This window comes from Adiantum capillus-veneris, chromosome 29 (genome assembly GCF_014529385.1).
Source record: "Adiantum capillus-veneris isolate H3 chromosome 29, ASM1452938v2, whole genome shotgun sequence".
In the NCBI taxonomy this organism is placed as follows: domain Eukaryota; kingdom Viridiplantae; phylum Streptophyta; class Polypodiopsida; order Polypodiales; family Pteridaceae; genus Adiantum; species Adiantum capillus-veneris.
Window position 1 is genome coordinate 44,867,523 of NC_140959.1, and position 24,399 is coordinate 44,891,921.

The following is a 24,399-nucleotide window of genomic DNA, read 5'->3' on the forward strand; positions in this document are numbered from 1 at the left end:
AAATAAGATTCATAGTTTTGGGTGCAATTGTATGCTGCAACTACGACTCTTCTCTCCAAATTGACTTGATAAGTTGGCTCATCAGGTGGTTGAAGGTATATTGTTCTTGAAGTTTGTTGTGCCATTTCATGCTTGGTGGTTTGAGGGCTTGTTGAATTGTTTGCCTAAAAGGTAAATTGTAAGAGGGTGCTCGGTGAGAGGGCTCCCGTGACCCTAAGACAATTTGTGTATTGGCAACAAGGTCAAGTTTTGTGTTGTCTCTCTATTTCTCATCAAGCTTTGTGTGCATCTAGTCTTTAAGGCTAAGGCTGAGTTGCTCAAGTTGATTTGTTCTCTTTACCTCTCTCTGGTGTGGTGAATGTTTGTGTTTGGTGTGTGTGGCTATGTTGCATTCCCCTCTCTTTGTGCGTTTGAGTACAAGGAGATTTCACATGCGTCCTAGTTCGCATCTACAACTAGGTGGTGCCCCTTTTCTTGTTTGGTTTCTGGCTGTGGGTTGTTGTTGTCTCTGATTGTGCTTGCCCCAGCCCCATTTGAGCAGCACGGGAGCCTCGAAGGATGTTTAGAGGCCGCTCTTCTTGTTGCCCGCCCAGACCGCCTGAAATTGGTCCCCCCACGGAGGAACTGACTTTGTGCTTATTGTGGTTGTATTGCATGAATGCTTGAATTTAGCTTAATCAAGAAGATTATATGAATCATGAAAACTTGTATGACTGAGTTAATTTCAATGCAACAAAAATTGATTTAGAATATGGTTTGGATTAGCATAACATAAGAAAGGAAATTTTTTTTTTTACATAAGAATCTAGAATTCATGAGACCTTTCAAAACTTTGTGTAGTTAGTTGATGTCATGAGAGAAAATGATTGTTTGGAACTAATCTTTGTGTGGTTATAGCATTGAGAGACTATGACACGCTATACCTTTGATGATATCCCAATCTTCTTCGGAAATCTAGAAGAAGATGTTGATGATTTTCTTGCTGATTTTAGAATGGTTTGTCGTATCCTTGGTAAAAGGGATGACATTGAAAAAGGGGATTTTCTATTGCTATGCCTTAGAGGAAACGCTGAGCAATGGTTTTGGAGTAATGCCTTGTCTTCTCAGATTGAAGATGGGTATACCCAAATTTCCAAAGCTTTGAAGACCAGATTCTCTAAATTTCCAACAACGGAGAAAGCATGGGCTTCAATAGGGAGACTTCAACAACATGGTGAAGACTACTATGATTATGAGGATATTTTTTCTCGTCAATGGGGAGGATATGGGCTTAGTTCTACATTTCCAGATTATGTAAAAATGGAGAAATTTATTTCGGGGTTGTCTCCTTTCCTAAAGACTAAGGTTACTTGTAGTGGACCCTCTACCTTTGAAGAAGCGGTCACTATTGCCCGAAGGAAGTTTCACGAGTACTTCTACATCAAAAATGGTTTCCATCATGCTGGAAGAACCAACTGTCATGAAAGTGTTTCTATCAAGGAGTTATCTCCTTTGCCATACTTGTCTTCTTCTACTCCGACAAATGTTGAAGAAGATACTTACATGCCAACTGATTATTCAAGTGCTAAAGTGTGTGGCCAAGATTCAAATGTGGAATCTCTTTCTTCTACCTTTATCACAAGCATGCAAAAATCGACACAAGATATCTCAAATGGCATTGATGATTCAATAATGGATACATCCAACCTTTTGGTAGAGGATCAATTTCTAGTCCGAGCAGACGAAGCTTTTGTGCAACATGACACTATGGAGAATGAAGACCTTGAAGGTAACCTTGATCTTATGGAATGTTCTGAGAGTGTATCTTGTCTAAAAGAAGAAAGTGAAGAAGAAGATGAAATCATAGGTGGGCAGATCATGGACCACATTGATCATAAAGAGATGATTGTGTACATGGAATGCCAACTCCAAAACAAAGTAGAAGAGTGTGAGTTAAATCCATGTAAGGATAATCTTCAAGAAGTGTTTGAGGATGTTGAAAAGCATTGGTATGACCCATGTATATCAAGCATGGAGGAACCTATCATGCAAGAAGCCAAAGTTTTCACAAAATCAAACAGTAATCCATCAACCTTTGAGGTGGTACAATGTGAGGAGTTACAACCTTGCCAAAGGGGGGGCTTAGAAGGGGATGAAGAACATGGGAGAGTAGTAAAAAATAAAATCATAAAAGGAAACTGTCAGAGGGGTATCATTCTCTCCAATGGTGTTTTAGTGGGTGGCTCTTCATTCATGGGACAATCTGTTAGCAAGAAAGTCCAAGCTTTTGAAGCTCAAATCATCTTCACATTTCACCTCTTCAAAGTCAACTTCTCCTCTCTTCACATATACCTTTCATCCGGGGCACCATACCTTCTTAAGTGGAAGAGGACATGAATACTTGGTGATGAACAAATGTTTCCAAACCTTCTACATTTGGTTCTTTGGTGTATGGAGGTCACACATTGTGATGCTTCTGGTCTTCATCATAGATGAAATTTTTTTTGATTGCTACATGTGGATAGTTCATCAATCAGTACCAAAATCTTTTCTCTTCCAATGTGTTGGAAGCAATAGAAACCTTCGTCTATTATCTACTTATGTGGTGAACTATTTGCAATATCTTCCAATAGCAGCTGGAAGCATGGATCAAGCTTTCCTAAATCATGAAGGTCATAGAATTTTTGACTTGATGAGCCTACCCAGGTTGAATGAATTTTATGAGCTACAATTCAGGAATTTGCTCATACAAGCTCTTGAAGATCGTAGCAGATACATCAGCTTTACACAGGAGGAAGAGCAACCAATCTTTTATATCACATTCATAGTGATAGATGCAATGATGGACAACAATAGAATCTACAAGCTTCTTCAACCGAAACCAGTAAGTGATTCCATACCATACATCTCTCTTTGGGAAAGATATTTCAAGATCTTTGATCTTGGGGGGTGCTTATGGAAACTTTCTCAATGGAGGAGTTTTACTCACTCACTTCATTACATCCTGCTATTGGCTTTGAGAACCTTTCATATCACACAAGGGTTTTAAATCATACAACAAAGGTTCTTGAAAGATGAGAGCAGACAAGACACAAGGTTTTTTAATCATACAACAAAGGTTCTTCAAAGATGAGAGCAGACAAGACACAAGGTTTTTTAATCATACAACAAAGGTTCTTCAAAGATGAGAGCAGACAAGATAGACGTTACACAATCTACGTGTTGTATGGTCGGATAAATGGTACATGAATGTACCATTATCTAAGGGGGGGGCTAATGATAGCCGTTTTTCGGCTCTCCGTAATTGCCATAGTGAGTTAACCCACCCTACAAAAATCATTCAAACACTGTGGCTATCCCTACCATTTCACTGTATATAGGTGTGTGTGAGCTAGGGGACTTTTCCCATATCTTCTTAGAAACCCTTAATTAGCTAGTCACTGGGCTAGTTAAGCCAAAAAAAATTAAAAAATTAAAAAATATAAGTATATTATGGCCCATTTGTGTGTAAATATTTCATTGTATATAGGGCCTAAATAAAAGGATTTTTCATAATTATTTTGGTATTTATTTAAATATTTCTACCTATGATGTGTTATTTATGCTATGTACATTGACTCAACATTACCATATTTTTTCTTACCATTTTGCATACTCTTTATTCCATATAAAAATAATTTCATGCAAGCTTCTCTTATTTTTGGTGTAACTCCATCCCAACAAAAATCCAAAAAAACTAGTTTTATTTATGTGTATATTTTTTCACTATTGTGATTTTTCCTTCCTACATCTATTCTCTTTTACTCTCATAAATTAGAACACCAAAAATATTCATCTTTTTATGGTAGACTTATAATGAGAGAGATTTATTTTGACCCCTTTATATTTTTTCCACCTATATTATTTATATTTGACATGTACATATTTTTTTAGACCCCTCAATATTTGATTTTCTTAGTTGTACTATTCACTTATATCATGATCTCAACAATATCTTCAATCATAGACCTACCAAATAAGATCAAGGGTATGTGGAATGCATGCATGCACCATGGGGAGCTCACTCTTGGAGGTATTCAAAAGAATCATCCAAAGAAGGACCTCACAAGGACCTTGTGCAGTGGAAAAAGCAGTCGGTTTTGCTGAATTTTTAAAGATCACATGCTCCCCGAATTTGGAAAGGTGATACAAACAAAAGTTGTAGCTCGTGAGCTGAACTTTCACCTCAAAGTTTTTCATATTTTTGAGCTACGAGCTGAGAGCTATGATTTTGTTGGTGGACCTCAGTTTGCCCATGCTATGCAGCCACACTCCCTCTTCCACTTTATCATTTTCCTCTTTCACACACACTCCTCCCTCTCCTTCCCACTCCCAAACCTGCAACTCCCATGTCCTAATTCACCCTCTTCACCATTGCCACTTCTCTCACACCTCCATAGCCTTCATCCTCCATTTCTACACACTAGGTGTCCCCCTTTCTCTCTACATATATATATGTCCATATTACCATACTCTCTTCAGCTTTGTAGAGAACTTCAAAAAACTCAGCAAAAATCCAAGGATAACCTCTGTAAATGAAGGCTTTTATCATGAATTTTCCAAGGTTTGAAGATAACATAGCTTCATCGACACGCGCTACTTCGCCATGCTGACCGCTTCTTCTTACGGTGCTGTAAAGAAGTGAATGTCAACTTCTCCAAAGCTTCAACCTCTCTTTACAAGCTCATCCCTTCTCTAACTTTTCTCATCATATATCTCACCATTTGGTGAATGATTTTGTAAATATTTTTTAGTGATAATTACTAACTACTAACCACTAACCTTATTGTAAAATGCACCCTCTACTAGAGTAGGCCCTCCCAAATTATTCACTCAATCCCTCTGTCCTTTCATCCTCAATAATTCTCTTCCCTTGAGCCCACATCCATGTGACTCAAAGGACAAGAGAGACCCACCCTCATTAAAAAAAATAAAAATATGCATAATCTTTTATTCCTTCAAATAAACTTGATTAGGCCTAATCCAAATCGGGGCTTTTAAAACCTATAAATAGAGCCCTTCTCTCCCTTGTAAATCACATGATCACACTACACCACACCATTCTCAACATATAACACACCAATCTTCAAGCCTAGTTGTGTAGAGTGTGTGCATTGTGAGTGCTCTATTCCATCACTACACATAGGTGCATGGAGACGCTTGAAGTTAGTTATGCCATCTAGAGGAGTGGAGTGATACTACACTCTGCAATCACACTTGTAGCCTACTCTTGTCCATAAATAAGATTCATAGTTTTGGGTGCAATTGTATGCTGCAACTACGACTCTTCTCTCCAAATTGACTTGATAAGTTGGCTCATCAGGTGGTTGAAGGTATATTGTCCTTGAAGTTTGTTGTGCCATTTCATGCTTGGTGGTTTGAGGGCTTGTTGAATTGTTTGCCTAAAAGGTAAATTATAAGAGGGTGCTCGGTGAGAGGGCTCCCGTGACCCTAAGACAATTTGTGTATTGGCAACAAGGTCAAGTTTTGTGTTGTCTCTCTATTTCTCATCAAGCTTTAATTGTGTGCATCTAGTCTTTAAGGCTAAGACTGAGTTGCTCAAGTTGATTTGTTCTCTTTACCTCTCTCTGGTGTGGTGAATGTTTGTGTTTGGTGTGTGTGGCTATGTTGCATTCCCCTCTCTTTGTGCGTTTGAGTACAAGGAGATTTCACATGCGTCCTAGTTCGCATCTACAACTAGGTGGTGCCCCTTTTCTTGTTTGGTTTCTGGCTGTGGGTTGTTGTTGTCTCTGATTGTGCTTGCCCCAGCCCCATTTGAGCAGCACGGGAGCCTCGAAGGGTGTTTAGAGGCCGCTCTTCTTGTTGCCCGCCCCGGACCGCCTCGCTAGTTAGCTTGGCATGAACAATACTTGTAAAAGTGAGAGAGAATTAGAGAAACTGACAATAGTTGAAGACTAAATTTACTTGGAGCCGGTCCCCTCTCCAAAAGGCTTTTGTTTTATAGATTCTCCCTTGAAAATAGACTTGATACAATACATATTTTGTGTTCCTTGCGACCCTATTGATGCCATGAAAATGATAAGATTCATGCACCAATATTATTTTTGTAACTAACTTGCAAAAGCATTAACTTGTCCTCAGTATCAATTTCAAGACCTCAAACACCTTCAAAGGTGGAGAGAATTAGCAGGGAGTGAGGGAACGGAAGAGAAAGAAGAAGGAGCATATGTTAAGAAACAAGTACTTTCCTAGCCATAGATTCCTCTTGAAGCTTATCTTTGCATAGTAATATAGATGGTAGAGAAGATGAGCTTGCCATTGAATCTTGACTCTTGGTTGTATTTTCATTCCATAGCCAAGAGGTGTTGGTGTAGTTTCTCTACTTCTCAAGCTTGGAGAAGGAGATGAAGTTCTTGCTCAACACAGTGAGAGAATGAGTGAGTCTGTGTGAGAAAGAGCAAAAAGGAGCCTCCCTCCTAGCCTCACTCCCTACTCTTGCTTGCACCTCATTGCCCCTTGACAAGCTTAGCCAATCATAATCTTAGATCAAAACTAGCAATAGAGGTAGCATTTGGATAAGTGTTCTCGTTTTCCCTTTGTGAGAGAGGGTTTGAATAATTATTTAATTATTCTAAATTCTCATTGGACCTCTCTAAAGGTCATCCAATAGGCTTTAGGAACAATATGAAGGCAATCTTGCTAGGGCTTGACATGTGTCCTATATGCCTCTTGTGTAAGGGGTGGCTCTTGGTGTGTGTGGATGAGTGTTCTCTCTCTTCCCCTACTTCTTGGGTTCACCCCCTCCTTTGTAGGACACTTGTTTATTTTCAAGCACCTTGGTTATCAAGCACAACAAGCACCTCAAGCACATACCTAGCTTGCCTAAGGTCTAAAGTACCTAAAGGTCCTAGGTCTAATGAATTTTAACACTAACCTTTGGAGGTCTTTAATGAAGCTAACCCTAAGGTCTTTTAAGCTCCATTACCCACTCATTGCTCTTTGGTAGACCATCTCTCTTTTGGACCCTTAATGGGAGGTAGCCTTCTCTCCCTTTTGGTCACGTGCTAAGATAGATCTAAAAGCACATATCTATATTCTAACTCTTGTTCCCATTCATTTTTTCACATTAAATGATCAGTTCCATATGAGAAAATCATTTAGAATAGTTAGATATTATGTTTTATGACACCTAAACTGAGAGTAAGGAACTGTTATAATTGTGTTTAAGATGTCCATTGAAAAAATGATTGTCTAGAGACAAATAAGAACGCTAAATCATTTGAGGCTAATTGCATGAAATGTGGCATAAAAGGTGGACATTTTCTTGATGTTTGTCCTTGAAATCTTGTGAATAAAGGAAAACCTGTCATAAATATAGTACAATTCATGCCAAGTAGCTCCTCGGATAAAGATAAGACCACATTTATGGAAAGATCTACAAGGTACACTAAAAAAAATAGGCATAACGGAATTAATCAAAGAAGACCTTGAAGAGTTGCATAAAGAAAAATCGCAGGGAAAATTCATCAGATCTATAACTATGAATAAGTTAAGAGATTACTGCAAATGAAACAAGGGAACACAACCCTTCCAATACAAGAGAATGATGTAACAACCATGGCTATTATGTATTGTGGGGTAGGCATTGCCATCACAACAAAAGTAGCTTGCAGGCTGCAAAGCCTATGCAAACCCTGCAATTAGGCAAACACGTATGAAATTGGAACTGGTAGATGTACACATTGAAAAGCCCATGGGATTACTAGAAAATGTGATAGTCAGCTCTTGCAAAATTGACAACCAACACACTTTTGCTATTGTAGATTTTGAAAAAAAATTGAATTACAAAATCATCTTGAAATGACCTTTTATGAGGCAAATACAGTTGATCCAAGATTGGAGAAATGACTATCTCTATTTGAAACAAGTTGGATTAATTACTATAACATTAGGGAAAATCTGGACTCTCAAAGAGGCCCTATATGGAGGTTTGACTTTGCCTCTCTTGTCCAAAGTGGGCAACACGGTGAAGTATATAAACGATTTATCAAAACCCTATCAACCAGCATATCATTGAAAATATCTTAAAAAGTAGGTTCTAAATCTCCAAACTCCGACAAATTTGGAGTTGTTTTGTAAAAGTTATGGACTCCCCACTGAATTTGAAATGTGCGGACAGATTCCATTCATAAGATGGAGTTGTCGCATTAAAAAATGGAATCTTCTAGAATATAAGGAATCTAATGGCATGCTATATATCAATGGATAGATTCTAATGAAAGAGGGAGAGAGGGATAGAGAGAGAGAGAGCTCGAGAGAGAGAGGGGGGGGGGGAGAGAGAATAATAAGATTACACTTGGTTACAACTAAAACTCATTGTCACTTGATCAACATAATTGAGGATGTTCAAAATTAGAGAGAGGAAGAGGGGGAGAGAGAGATAAATGGATTACACGACCAAAAATTTGCATAACTTAAAGTATACAAAATGTTTATGAATCATCTTCCAAAAGATCCCTACATGAAGCATCATCCAATTATAAGCCCATGTCTCCTAAATTAATAAAGAGGGAAATGGAATTATTGTTTGTGAATGTGTTGGCTTCATCATCTTTGAATTTGTCATCTTCCATCTCACCATCTTCATCATCATGACAATCATCCTCGCTAAGATAAACATGCCATCGCCGGAATTCATTCATCGGCCTCCCTCTCCTATATCTCTACCTTATCCAAAGTTGGAGGTGGAAGAGGGTCGAAGATTGTCTCCACTTCATTAGTGGAAAAATTGGTTTGCCCCCAAGGTGTTACGGGAATTAGGAACCAAAGTTTTGGTTGGTGGATTGATGGGATATAGATGACCTATAAAAGAGAAGCTCAAAGTGAGTAACATTGGTATAATTAATGCTACAAGCAAATAAGAATAAAAAAGGTATTTATCACTCACCTGCTCACAATTGCGCGGTAAAACTAAATTGTCATACCTCCCCGTATGTTGCACACTAGAGTCCACCATGTAGAGGCCATTCTGATGTCGTGTAGACACATTTGCAAACCACTTGCACTCGAAGATGAAGTTATGAAAGGTTCTAAAATTAACCTTTAGTATCCTTTCAGTAGTTCCACAATACTTGTATTCATCACCGTTTGTGTCAAATTTGCCCATGATGGGACAATCCATGGTGTTTCTACGCTCGTCAATGTGGCGTGTACGAAAGTGACGACCCTTTGACCACATAGAGTGAAAGGAAAGGTACTACAAAATAGGAAAATATCTTTTATCCAATACAAAAATAAAATCAAGGCAAAAATCGCAATATAGTTTAGGTATATGAGTACTCTACCTTTGGTATGCAACCTTGTGCATACTCCCATTCTTTGATGGTGATGACTTCTCGGCACGCTTTTGCTTCGATCATTCTCTCATGAATCCACTCATGAGATCTTGGAAACATGCAAGGTCTCTAGGCACTGGGGGTGCCCTCCTTCTTCCATGTGCTTGTTTCCACGCTTCTCTCTCTTGCAAACGCCTTGCCTTTGCCACTGTCCACAAGTCCATCCACTTGGTCATAATCTTTGCAATGAGAATACAAAAGTTATTGTCCACTCGGGATAGAATCATATCCATGTTAAGTAGTTTTACCTTTCCACTTGGCAAGTGTGAAGTCATCCTTGCATCCTCCTTGTCTGACCACATGCGAGGCATTGAAGGATCAACTTGTGCCAAATACTCTGAGTGTAAACAAATGCCTCTTGCACGATCCACCCTTCAGCCATACATGCCTTTGGTTGAGACCGTAGCCGCAAAAAATCTTTTAGAGTCTTTAAAAACCTCTCTAAGAAGAACATCTATCATGCATGCACTACTGCACATATAGAAATCTCCTCCACCACATGAGCCAAGAGGTGGATTTGACTAAGAAGGACCGATCGAGAGAATGCATCCTCAATGGCACACACAGTTTTTGTTGCAAGTGTTTGAGCAGCAAGGATAGCATCTATGTCAATTTCCTTGGAGCTCACAAATCTGCAAGAAAACACACAAGGATACACTAAGTGCTAGTTGAGATTATTGTGTACATAAAGAAAGTGTAGTTGAGTGGAGTCTTGTGATGTACCTTAATAGCTCTCCAAGTTTGAAAATAGCATCCCTGACTTTCTTGTCCCGACATATACACATACTCACTGGCAGAATGAACTACAATAATGTAAACTAGGGGAAGAGAAAGCGAGAGAAGTTCATAAACACAAACTGTATATAGAATAGGGAGAGGGACATTACCTGAAGCATCTTGTGCCAATCATGGGACTTCAACCCACACAATTGACCGCTTCCACCTTACTCCATGCCGTGCCTCCAATGGAAAGATTGTGCTTCCACCTGTCAAGGTATTCCATATTTCTAAGGCTTCCATATTGGAAGGACTTAAAAATACAACACCTCTTGGATCTTATGCACATATTCAAGAATGTAGCCCAAACACTATGGGACCACATTATTGGCAACAAGGACTCTTTAGGTGAGAGGGAGGATTTGAGGCTTTTGAAACATCTCCCTGCCTCTGCTACTCCACACTGTGCCCCCAGTGGAAAGATTGTGTTGTATTTTTAAGTCCTTCCAATATGGAAGCCTTAAAAATATGGAATACCTTGACATACCTTTTGGTGGAGGGCACGGAGCCGGATTGTTGTTGTAGTGCTCTTCCCAAATGGCTACCTAATCTGCCATCATGAGCTTTAGACGGAACTTCCCATTTGCTCGAGCCTTGTTCTTGCTATGCGCTTGGGGTAAGAAATGATGGTTTCTTGAAAAGGTTACCTTGCATAAGGCATCAGGCCTCTCTATCACCAATGATGGCCCGCAAGTAGGACATGCATTGTGACTCGATGTGGACAAACTTGCATACATATCATATCATTACAGAGAGACAAAACTAAAGGGATACAGAGATAGAGATAGAGAGAGGAAAATGGAGATATTAGAAATATTTCCAAGCGCAAGATAGTCATGCATAGTCCACGTAAGGATTCCCCTCACAATGGCTTCTCTCCCCCCCTTTGCAAGTGAGACATCTACAACAGGAATGCCTCTCCAAAAATCCTCCAACTCCTCAATAAGGGGATCAAGATAGACATCAATATTTGAGACTTTGTACTTCCCTAGCATAATCAAGGAAAGAAGTATATTGCCCTTCTTGGTTGTCTCCCATGGTGGAATATTGTAGTTGACGATCACCACAGGCCAAGTGCTCCATGAAGTAGACTTAGTGCCGAAGGGGTTTACATTATCACTTGCTAACCCAAGCCTCAAATGCCAAGGCTCCAATCCAAACTCTGGTCATTGAGTTTCTATGTGCCTCCATGTAGGTGAATCGACAGGGACAGGCATCATTCCATCATTTGAGCGGTGGTTGGCGTACCACACGAGAAGCTTCACAAGTGACCTGATTTTAAACATGTGTTGAATGTGAGGAACTAATGAAAAATGTCTCAATACCTTGCAGGGTATGTGTGCCCCGCTCACTCCGATTTTGTATCGTGTTTCCCCGCACACTGGACATGAGGTATCATGTGCGTGCTCATTGCTGTATAGCATGCAATCGTTGACACACGCATGGATGCGCCCATACTCCATTCCAAGTGCATTGACATACGATCTAGCTCGTTGACAATCTAGAGTCATGTGGTGATCTTTTGGCAACAATTTTCCCCTCAAACTACAACAAACAAGCGTATTAGTACAATTGCAACGAGGCGGCACCATAAAGTGAGTGAAGGGTATATAATTAAGGAGCCATATTTCAAATTTACCCAAGGAGCGCATCAACAATTGCATTGCTCCAACCAAATTTCCCTTGCAAGTTGAGGACTTCCAGTGATGCCCGAAGCACCGAGTATTGTGCACCGTCGTAAAGAGGTGTTCGGGCACTCGCTATCAATCTATCATCCGTTGCCACTGGTCGTTGAGTGTAGGGCTGGCAATCCTCCTCACACATGTCACGTTCATGAGCCAATAACTCATCACAAATGTCAAACATGTGCTCATCCTCTACCTCAAAGTGCGACTCAGACGGCATAGGAGCTATCGAAGTAGAGCTGATGGGAGGATCACCATGTAGTGCACCCAAATCATCCAATATCTCTTGCCTCTACTGTTTGACCTTGCGCGTCGGTGCACCACCCCCGAACACAGACCAATGGGGCACCTCCTCAAGCGATGGGTGAGTGGCGCTCTCATCCCCCCGAGTGCTTTTTCAAGGATGCTAAATCCGTTCGTTCTCCACATGCTCCAATGCAATGCGCCTCAAGCCAGGTATGCCCTTTTGCACTTGGCGCAAGGACAGGCGCGTTTTTCCTTGAGCCACCGATCGTGCTTAGGACCTCCAAGGGGGTCACGATCACTCCAATCGATGTCCTGCACACGCGATGTCCTACACACGCTACAATTATTTTTAAATAAAAATAAACTTAAAAAATGCAATTAAAAAACATCTAAAAGTACTTGAAAAAAAGTATTCAAAAAAAAAAATCTTTAAAAAACTCAAAAAGCTAAAAGATGAAATAACTGATATCTAAGGTTAGAGGGGGTGGTTTGTACCCCCCCCCCCCCGGTGCAACCTCGGATACTCTTTTTTTCGTTTGAAATGACGGATTGTGAAAATAAGTGCGGTAATAGCAGCAGTAATGGTTGCAGTAATATCCATGGTAATATCCGCGGTAACGCCTGGCGCCTAGAAAAGAAAGGAGGGCAGAGTATGCCGCATTTTTGCTACATACCCTGTCCTCATTTCTCTCCACCATCGCTACATCTTCAAGATCCTTCCCCCTCTCTCCACCTCCCACACCCTCACTCCCTCTCTCCCTAGTCCATCTCTCTCCACCTTCTCTCTCCCACAGACAGAACAACAACAACAACAACACACACACACACACACACACACACACACACACACACACACACACACACACACACACACACACACACACACACACACACACACACACACACACACACACACACACACACACACGCACGCATGCACGCATGCACGCACGTTTGGGTTGAGAGGGAGCTTTGATTTTCTTTTGGTGACTTCAGTAAAGAGGGTTTACCACGCTCGTCCTTGAAAGCTCAACCTAACGGACAACCACACTACAACTTAAGGTAGACACAAAACACACACACACACTCACCCCCCCCCCCCCCCCCCCCCCCCCCCCTTTCACTATTGTATTCTACTCCAAAAACAAACACATAGAAACATGAACACACACATACATGCATGAATGAAAAAGCAAAACAAGAAAGTTAAATATAGAGGGAAATACCTTGTTCATTTGATATAGGTTGCATTGATGTGGATGAAATCCCTTCCTGCGTGGTAGATTTGCTAGATTTGTTTGTAAATGTTAGATTTGTTAGAATCTCTTCGTCCTAGATATGTTTGCAAATGAATGTGAAAAATGGATTTGTTAGGAAATGGATTTTGAGAGAGAGAGAGAGAGAAAAAGAGGAAGAAATATATATATATATATATATATATATATATATATATATATATATATATATATAGAGAGAGAGAGAGAGAGAGAGAGAGAGAGAGAGAGAGAGAGAGATAGATTTTATTATCGTCCTCAGAGGTCAAATATGACCTATGGGACCAAAGTTACATGTGATGTAGTATGTGTATGGCTGATGAGTGACTCATGATGCTCCAAAATTGTGGTGATGAGAGTCTGGAGAGCCCGCACTTTGGTTGGGCGAGGAAAGTGTGTAGGTCTAAGTTATGGATGAAAATGTGAGAGAAGCAAGTTTAGATGTGACCAAAAGCTAAGCACTCTAGTAGTGTGTGGTACTCAGACTCTCAAACTTGCAGTGAGAATAATGTGCACAATCAATTTGACTCTTCTCCATCACCCCAACGCCCTATCTTGCATCGAAGGAAATGGGAGCTAAGCCGAATGGCTGCGATAGTGGGTATCGCCGACAAGGGGATAGGCTCAAGCATGTAACTGTGAGTACGGTTTCATCTTTCAGCGAAGAACATGGTTTTGCATTTGGGGGCAATATGGGTGGTGTAATGTATGAAGCATGACCCACCACATTTCTCCTAAGCCGTAATACATCAATGGCGTTGTAGAAAAGCTTCATTCACTTGGGAGTCAATTGAAGCATCATGTACCAAGTGTAATGCATCCCATCTCCCAAACCACTTCTTTATGTCTTGCATCCATCCAGTGCTGAAGATCTTGCTTTTATGCGTCTTTTGAACTTTTTTGCTTGCTTCCCATGCAATTGTAGGAAGTTGATGTGAGGGGTTTTGACGCATCTTTATCATGTACTCCACAACCCTTTCCATGCCCATAACCTCAATTGGAAGACATCCCGACTCAAGAAGTAGGAGCATATATGGTGTTTGTGTCTTCACTTGGAGAAAGTTAGTGAGAAAATGCTTTTGGACTTTCTCAAACTCTTTCCAAGCAGACTTTAAGATGCTTTCTCCCCACACTTCAACTCCATAAAGAGAAAGAATGAGAGAAAGATAGAGATAGAGAGAGAGAGAGAGAGAGAGAGAGAGAGAGAGAGAGAGAGAGAGAGAGAGAGAGAGGAAAGAGGGGGGAGAGAGAGAGAGAGAGAGAGAGAGAGAGAGAGAGAGAGATAAATAGAGGGAGAGAGAAAGAGGAAAAGAGAGAGAAAGAGTTAGAGAGGAAAGAGGGAATGAGAGAGAGAGAGAGAGAGAGAGAGAGAGAGAGAGAGAGAGAGAGAGAGAGAGAGAGAGAGAACTAAATAGAGGGAGAGGGAAAGAGAGAAAGAGAGAAAGAGAGAGAGATAGATAGAGAGAAAGAGAAAGATAGAGAGAGAGAAAAGAGGGAAAGAGAAATAGAGAGAGAGAGAGAGAGAGAGGGAGAGGGAGAGGGAGAGGGAGAGAGGGAAGAGGAAGAGGGAGAGGAAGAGAGAGAGAGAGAGAGAGAGAGAGAGAGAGAGAGAGAGAAAGAAAGAGAGAGAGAAAGAGAGGAAAGGGGGAGAGATAAAGAAAGAGAGGGAAAGAGATAGAGACACACACACAGAAGAGAGAGGGAGAAATAAAGGAAAGAGGGAAAGAGAGAGAGATGGATAGAGATAGAGAGGGAGAGCGAGAGATAGATAGAGGGAGAGGGAGAAAGAGAGGAAAGAGGGAAAGAGAGATAGAGATAGAGAGAGATAAATAGAGAGGGAGAGGGAGATGGAGAGATAGATAGAGGGAGAGGGAGATATATATATATACGGGGAGAGAGAGAGAGAGAGAGAGAGATAAATAAATAGAGGGAGAGGGAAAGAGAGAAAGAGGGAAAGAGACAGAGATGGATACAGAGAAAGAGATAGATAGAGAGATAGGAAAAAGAGAGAGAGAGAGAGAGAGAGAGAGAGAGAGAGAGAGAGAGAGAGAGAGAGAGAGAGAGAGAGAGAAAGAGGGAGAGAGAGATATTAGAGGGAGAGGGAGAGAAAGAGAAAGAGAGAGATAGAGAGGGAGAGGGAGAAGGAAAGAGGGAGAGAGAGAGAGAGAGAGAGAGAGAGAGAGAGAGAGAGAGAGAGAGAGAGAGAGAGAGGAAAAGAGGGAGATAAAGTGAAAGAGAGGGAGAGAGAGAAATAGAGATATCCTTCGGGACAAAGAGATGGATAGAGAGAGGGACAAGGAGAAAGAGAGAGATAAAGAGGGAGAGAGAGAGAGAGAGAGAGAGAGGGAGAGAGGGAGATAGGAAAAGAGGGAGAGAAAGACAAAGAGAAAGAGAAAGAGAGAAATAGAGATATATGTCAGGACAAAGAGATAGATAGAGAGAGGAAGAGAAAGAAATAGGGAGATAAAGAGCAATGGTTGTAGGCAAAGCAACCATTTTGTGGTGTGCGCAATGCGGGTATGCTCTTGTTTCTATAAAGTGCTATGAAAAAGACCTTCTTTACGTGAAGTCGATGGACCCTCAAAAATTACTTTCTACTCTCTTCTCCTTAGCTTCTCTATCTTTCTCTCTCTCTCTCTCTCTTCCTATCTCTTTCTCGCCATCGAATAAGCATTAGGTTGGATAGCTTTTAATGATATCGTACCTTAGAATGGAGGCAGACATGCAATGTGCAAAGTTATCCCTCAAACAAGGAGCTATTGAAGAGATGCTGTGCAAGAAGCACAATAAAGAAGGTCTTCTTCATAGCACTCTACAGAAGCAGCGAGCACTCTCACACTACCCACAACACAAAAGGATGGCTACATTTACAACCATGAATATTTATCTATACTCAAAATGATGGTGGGTGTGTCTATTTAGCAAGCCAAGAGCAGCGAGCACAAAGCAATGAGCTAAAATAAAGTCCTTGTGAAAGTGAGCAGGTAGGGGCACGGTATAATGTTAAGCGAGCATGCAATGTTAAAGATAAGAGTGGAATCACAGTGCAATTCTGTAGCGATCAAACAAAGAAGACAATATGAAATGTTCTAAAATGATCACTGCAATCAAAACATTTCCAAACCAATGGTTCAAATCCAAAAAAACACTATTAAACCCATATTGCTTGGCTCACTAAAAAGATGTTGAATCTATAGTATTCACAATGTTGGAGAGCCATTAGCAAACAAACACAATAGATAGGAAAATTTATAAAATAACCAAAACAATAACTAATAAACTTGTACTACGGTTCAGTATGGTATGACATGAGTCCCATACATATTTCATCTAGAGTGGGTTGCAGGTTTCTAAAGCTATTGAGGATGACTTCTAATAGACTTAGTTAGCATGTCTTTTACAATGCTCTCAGAAATACAAACTTGATGAATATGCATATTGTTATTCACATCCTATCCAAGAATCATTAAGAACACAAAGTATATGTGCTTGCATGTAAGATATGGTCTTTTCTTGGCCACTCTATCTCTGAAATCCACACACGAACACATTGTTCTCTTTTGAATAGTGACCTCTATCACAGGTGTGTCTTGGCTCCCACTGGTCAATGGCTTAATACTAAATGTTTCCTTTACCCCTTCTATATGTATATGAGTGCCTACAACTTTTGCATACATATCTAAGGCCGTACTGATTTGACCAAATGCAGCCTTTGAAATTCCTCGTCGATATGGAAATTGTTTCTCCTCCTTGTTTGTCTTGCTAGTGCCTTTTGCAAGCTCCTTTTCTAGAAAAAACTCAAGAGGAATACCAATGTCATATCCTGCTCTAATAAGCTTGCAGGCTTCTTTCACTTGTAACTTGGTACCTTTAGCAATGGGCCAAACACAAGGGACATCCTCTGATGGATGTAATATGGTCTTTGTAATTTTCCAAGTGTGCCTAACATCTGTATTACAAAAATAGCAATACTTCTCCTTTCACCAGGAGGATAGTTGACAATCACTCCAAAAACAAGGAGTGACATCACCCCCTTGCAACTTTGTGCCACACTTTTTCCCTGATGCCCAGTGGTTGCACTCAACTCGATTCATTGTTGGTATCCTCCGCAAGGCCCACTTTGTATCATGCACCTCACTTTCGAGGATCTCTAAAACTTTGCACTGCTCATCGACCTCTATTGTGGGCTCCAACCTCTCAGTTGTCACATAGTTAAACTCAGGCCTATGGCTAGAGTTGCCAAAGATTTCTTCTGTTGAGTCATGTACTGGCCTTTTGGCTCGAACAGTCTTATTCTAACCCTTGAATTCTACCCTATTTGAAAACATAGGGGTCCCTGCCACTACATCATCCACTGATCATGAGGTAGCTATTGGGGATGGACTTTTTTCGAGAAAGATCTCTCTCAACCAAAAGCTCCAATGTAGGCCCACAACCTATGTATTTTCCTTCCAAGAAAGCCAGTTGTCGGGCACATTGGAAGTAAGCATTGATTAGATCTGTCACACAAGCATCATAAAGACTAATCTTTTGCATATAACCCTCCCCTGCAAACCAGCTTGCATGCTTGGTCTCCGACATATTTGTACTTGGGACAAGAGCATTGACAATAGGCTCTCCATCCTACAAGAGAGCGATAGAAATTGATTAAAATTAATACAGTGCACATAAGTAGGAGGCACACAATAATACAATGATTAATCTCTTACAAAATGAAATGACCGCACCGACTAACCTTGTAGTTCCACCAACTCAACCAACTAACAAGCTTAGGGATGTTTCTATCAGGTGCCCACCGTGCTCGTATCCTACAATAGTGCTCAAGTGCACTTTCTTTAGTTGGGGTAGTCCTCCACGTCTCACACATCTCCCGATGATTATCTTGATGTGGGCTATAGATGTACCTCTACGTGTGGACACAGAGATTGTCTTCCCAGTGCCATAAACCTGACCTTTCCCTTTTAATCATCTCTTGCCATCGTTGAAGACACATATCACTGCATTCCAGTTAGCACCAGCCTCATCTGCCATAAACCCAAAAAAAATTGTGACCTTCCCAGTGTGCTCCACCATCACCAAATTCATTTTTTCCCAAAACATGACTTGAGTATCCTCGTCCTCTTCTCTAAATTCACAAGTTGCTATTGTCAACAAATCACCAATCCTGCATGCCACAAATGGTAACATAATTATATCAAAGACACAGAACAAGCAACGCTCTCTACCGCTTGTAACTTACATGTGGTCATAAACATGTGCTCCCATTGTATGCCATCCAGTATCCACTCAATGTACATGATCAAAGCAGACCCATGCTTAATGAAGATCCCCATTACCATCCTTATCCATTCATCGAACAATGCCAATCCTAGAACTAGGTCCAGTAGTAGACATCTTAAAGATAAAACAACGCTCAGTAGTAGAGGTGGCTTGCAATGGAAATCGGGAACCATGGAAGAACTCAAAATGGCATGTTCTTTTTAGATTAAGAATGGCTTCATATCCTTCACCTAGAGGCCGTGTTTTTTTTCGTGTTTGCATAACCATCTACTTCACCCTACATTCATAAAGCATACTTAGTGTATTAAAGATAATAATTGCATACTATTCTCTACTCAATTGCACTTCCTACCTACTTTTTGACATTTATCAAACTTTGCAACTCTTGCGACATCTCCTGCAACTCTCTCTCTGTCATGAATTCTCCCTGTACCTTGTCATAATCAGTGAACGATCTTAGAACCACCTCCCTTGCCACAATCATTTGTACCTTTTTGAGCCCAGCGTTGTGGTCGATGCCCATTGCACGTGCTATAAAGGCCTTGATATTGCGTATCGATGCTCGGCACATTCCCTTGGAAACCATGTGTGTATGTTTTCCATAATGAATAAATAGTCTATTGTGCATTGATTCTTTTGGCATAAAATAATAGACACGAGCTGGACATTCTTTAAAACACATTGGCACATGCTTGCAGAAAAACCCCAAAGCTCCCAATTGCTAGATTCCCATCTTTTGGAGATTTTATCAGCTGCCCATTCCAATGGAGTTTGTTTGGTTGATTCATACGTGTCCTAAAGGAGCAGTGCTCATTCATGCACTAGAAGGTTCCCCCCTAGAAGCTCTTCCTAAGAGCAAAAGTTTTATTGGCCCTAGTTTGCGTTTGTGGCTTTGTCCAAATGTTTCCCTCGTATTTCTACTCCATCCCTTCCATACCTTTCCCACCTTCAAGCTCGTACATACTGAACTCAGGGTACACCTTGGGAAGCTCTTTTACCTTGCCTTTGTAATCACAATCATGGATTAAAGTGTGCAAGACATCAGTAGGAGGTAACATGCGGATTATTTGAAAGAAAGAGATTGCATTATCAAACTGAACATCTTTCTCTTCCAAATGTTGAAAGCACCTTTCCACAGGAGAGACCTCTACCTCCTCTTGCAATGACCCATGTTCCTGGACATTGATTTCTTCTATCTCTTCAGTGTCCAAGTCACTACAAAGCACAATGCTGTCTAATTCAATGCACAATGCAAAACCAAAAATGTCAAAGTCAAAGGTAATGCCACTTACATTGGAGTACTCATTTGAGAACCGGGAGGAAATATAGTTGAGGTGCCTTGTTCTGGGGTCTCAAAATAATTCTTTGCTTTGGCAATATATATAGAGGACAATGAATGCTCCATGATAAAATATGCCTCATCCTCTATCCCTCAATATTAGTTCTTGTGCTTTTTCATAATCTCTCGTTAGATTTCAAATCTTTGGTTCTTGCGCTTTTTCATAATCTCTAGTTAGATTTCAAATCTCTAGTTCTTCCGCTTTTTCATAATCTCTGATTGGATACCATAGCATAAATATACTGGCTGGATTTCAAAACAATCGGAAAAATATTGACCAAACCATTAATTTCATTTGTTGAAATTCATTTTTAGGTTTAAAAAAATTCTCGATTGCCTAACTTAGGGTTTTTAATAGTCGGCTACTTCTTATCTAGGCATTTAAACAGAAGCATCTTCCTTCAGACACACATGTAGAGAAGCAATTATGAAGCATCATGCATCTCCCCAGCAAAGAAATGCCGATCTCATGCGCAAGGCCCTCTCCCCGCTCCAATCTTTCTCCCCAACAAAGAAAAGCAAAAAGCTATTCCTTTCAATGAATTTCAGCACTCTGTGTACATATTGTTGCGTTACTTCTTTCATGATTTTGTGCTATTTTGCTTGAATGAATTTATATGCTCAGTGCACAAAATAATAGGATGCTTTGAAGTTAGTGCTTCCAAAGATGGCCACCACACTCCACACACAATATAAGATGTGCAGCATTACTTCTTGCATGAATTCTTGCTAATTTTCTTGAATGAATTTGTGCGCTCAGTGCACAAAATAATAGGATGTTTTGTTGTCGCCACAGTCCACACACAGTATGAGATGTGCATCGTTACTGCTTGCTATTTTTCTTGAATGAATTTGTGTGCTGAGTGCACAAAATAGTAGGATGTTTTTCTGCCAACCATTGAACAAATCATCACGAGTTTGAGTCCGTTTCAAGCTCTCTTACTACGGTCTATATTATGCATAGACTTTGTGTTTACAAGAAGCTCAAAAAAGTCACATTTGATGTCTTCTTGGTTGAAAAACGGCTCACACAGTTCAGAGAAGAGACCAGGAAACATGTGCATCTAAAGAAAAATAGCACAAAAAGAACTCACATTTGATGTCTTCTTGGTTGAAAAACGGCTCACATGTTTGAGAGAGGAGACCAGCGAACATGTGCATCTAAAGAACGATAGTATAAAAAGAAAAACACTTGTCCTTAAAAAACGTATTGGATTGTAAAATTTCACTTCTTAAGTTTATTAATACTCAATATTGGCCACGATGGCATATTGAATGCCTTGAAATTTGGGCTACGAAACCTTTACATATTTTCTAATGAATTGAACGCCTGAAAAGGGCTCCGTAAATATTTTCCATTGAATATATTCAATATGGCATTGAATGCCTTGGAATTTGGGCCAAAGGACTCCATATGATAATCTCAAAGATATTCTGTTCATTAATGAGTTGTCCGTTTTGTTGGATAATCTCAAAGATATTCTGTTCATTAATGAGTTGTCCATGTTTGATGATTATGTTACAGTACTGAATTTTATCTCTTCAGTGAATGTGCCACAGTACTAAATTTATGAGGAAAAGAACATCTATAATACGAGTAGAATACTATTTGAAGATTTATTCTTGTATTTTTGCATGGCTATCTGGTTTTCAAATGAGTTCGAGTCATTTCACTAGAGCATCTTTCTTGAAAGGTTCTTGTTGTGCAAAAATGGATGAGTTACCTCTTGCTAAGAGAAAAAAGAGTGTGCAGGTTGGCCCAGGTGAGAGCTCATCGAGACACACAAGGAGGCAAGTTGATTTTGCCAGCACTTTGGAGCAGTCCGCCTCCTCAAACCCTACTACTACAAATGAAGATCAGGCAGTACATAGCACAGATGACATAACCTGGAGGTGGATATGGATAGGCAGCATCTACATAGTGATGAAAGAAATGAGGAGGATGGACAAAATGTAGTGGGGGGAATTGAGGAAGTAAAGGTGATCAAAATGAGGGTGAGAATACTCAAGGTGGTGATAATGAGGATGAAGGTGATAATACTGAGGATACTGGGAGAGAGACAGAGGGGGAAGAGAACACACATCCACTAGAAGATCAAGAAGAGACAGTTGTCACAACCCAAACTGAAGGAAGCAAGCATAAAAAAAATAACGTTGAGATTTTTGGGAAGACTCTTGAGACATCTACTCCACAAGCCTTCTTAGATAGGATAGGAGTCAAATTTAGGTCTCCACCTCCATGTGTTCCTCTCTTAGGATGATCCAGACGGAGGCAATCCGAAAGGTTTCTCCCTCAACAGATAAGTCTCTTACTCAAATCTTCACAAAATTAGGTGGGTACATTGAGAGCATGGGAGCTTTCACAGTATCAATTATGGACTTGGAAGGGGAGGAGACACCATTGACACGAGAGAGGGAGGAATCTTGGGACGAGGGAGGACTGTGAATCAACTGTTTGAGGAATCTCTTGCACTTGACCCCAATTGGGGTCCGTACTTGAGCGGAAAAATAGTGCATATTCTTGATGGTAATAATCGACACAATGCTTGGATGGACTGCATTTCTATAGGTGAGTTCTCGTTGTTGGGATTTGTAGCTTCTTATGCTTCTTTGTCCTTCCTAATTTTGTGTTTTTTACAGGGTATCAAGGGGATTTGTCCATGCATTGTTGTGTTCTCTGTAAATTTTATGTGTTCGAGTGGAGGGATGTGGGTGAGCTTATGTTTTCATTGTCCAGGTTGAACAAGTAAGTTAGTTTGTCAAGAATCTCCTTCTATGTCAATTAAGTTGTTTGTACTCAAGAATATTAACATATTTTATTTATTTTGTAGGACGCATGATTATGCATTTGTGCCAACCACATTTGGTGATCGTCTATTTCAACTAAGAAGATTAGGAAAGTGTGACCTAACAACTCTCATGGCACATTTGGACAATGAGGACAAGCTGTGGGTTGAGAGCGAGATGTAGAGTGCATTTGCCAGAGGAAGGCCTAGTTGGCTTCATTTGCCAATCCAGATGCAGAGTGCATCTGCCAGAGGAAGACCTAGTTGGATTCATTTGCCAATCCAGATTATGACTTGGCTCTTGTTTAAGGACGAGATGGAGCAGAAAATTGATGAGGCATCAAATGGACCACTTGTTGAGTCAGCTAGGGAGAAAGTGACTCGAAAGATAGAAGTTCTCTATAGAGGAAAAACATCAAAATTTGAAAGGATTTTTGATCCCTCCAACGGTGATACCTTTTGGTGTGCGGTGCTCTCCCTCCCATGCCACGCATCAACCAATCATGTGGCCACAGAGGAAAAGCTCAATATGATAGGTTTTGCATTCATTAGAGACACAGATAAGGCTAACATTGTCAAGCTATTGGACAACTCTCAGGCTGCACTGTGATCACTTGAGGGTATGCCAAATGATAAGACAAAGGTTAGGGATTGGCTGCACATGTACTCCTACTGGCTTTAGATCACGGAGCTGGGCTTGAGAATCCAAAATGATATTAAAAATGCCGATCAAGTCAGGTTGCCAGGTGAGAGCCGATTTACCTCTTTTGTTGTTTTATGTAGAAGAAAGTACTTCAAAAGGGCTTTCAAAGCACACAAAGGAGGCATAAAATTTAGCCATCATATTGACCATCAACCAAGCCTACAAAGTGCCACACTGCGAGTCGTTTATAGGTTCTCCTACAACATAACCTAGATATTCCTTGTTAAAAAACATGCATACTTCTTTCTCTATGTTGTTTTATCATTTGGGCTTTGGCTTGCAGATGGTTTCTTTTTGAAATTGAGGAGCACCAATTGGATGGGATACCCCCTCTTGCTAGTGTGTGGCTTTGTGTCGACAATCAATCTTATATGTATGCTGATTTGAACCTTGGAAGAGTAAGTGATTGAATTTTTCATATTGAATCCATGATTGAGAAACATGTTCATATTGAGGCTGAGTTGTGTTGATCCATGTTTGTCATTGAATAGGACATGTCAAGCATGGAGTCTCGTTTCTGTCTGTGGTGGCTGGACCTTGAAAAAAACCATGTGCTTGAGGAGGAGCTTGAGCTGTATTGCCAACATAAGTCTGTATTGGAGCTTCGTAGCTAGCAAATTGATCATGATGAGGCCACATCCATGTCACATACAACATCAATTGCATCGGCTTCTTTTCATAAGTCATTGCTAGTGAATTTAGGGAGGGAAATAGTGAATCGTGCATTGAAGGCAAATCGAGCAATGGAGGCAAATAGGGAGCAGAGTCAACAACAGAAATCCAACAATAGTGCAGGTGGGATACAACCTACTGACATCATAACCCAGACATTACAAGCTCCAGGTGTGTGAGCTTCCTACATCATCTCTACCATGATCCAATTGTTTTGACTTAAGACTATGTGTGTTAAATGTCAAAAACTTGTCTACAGGAAC

At 40.5% G+C, this 24,399-nt stretch overlaps 1 pseudogene; it reads left to right on the top strand.

Annotated features, from left to right (window-relative positions):
- The first annotated feature begins 22,349 nt into the window (after positions 1–22,349).
- Positions 22,350–23,851, top strand: LOC147419122 (uncharacterized; annotated as a pseudogene).
- The last annotated feature ends 548 nt before the right edge of the window (positions 23,852–24,399 follow it).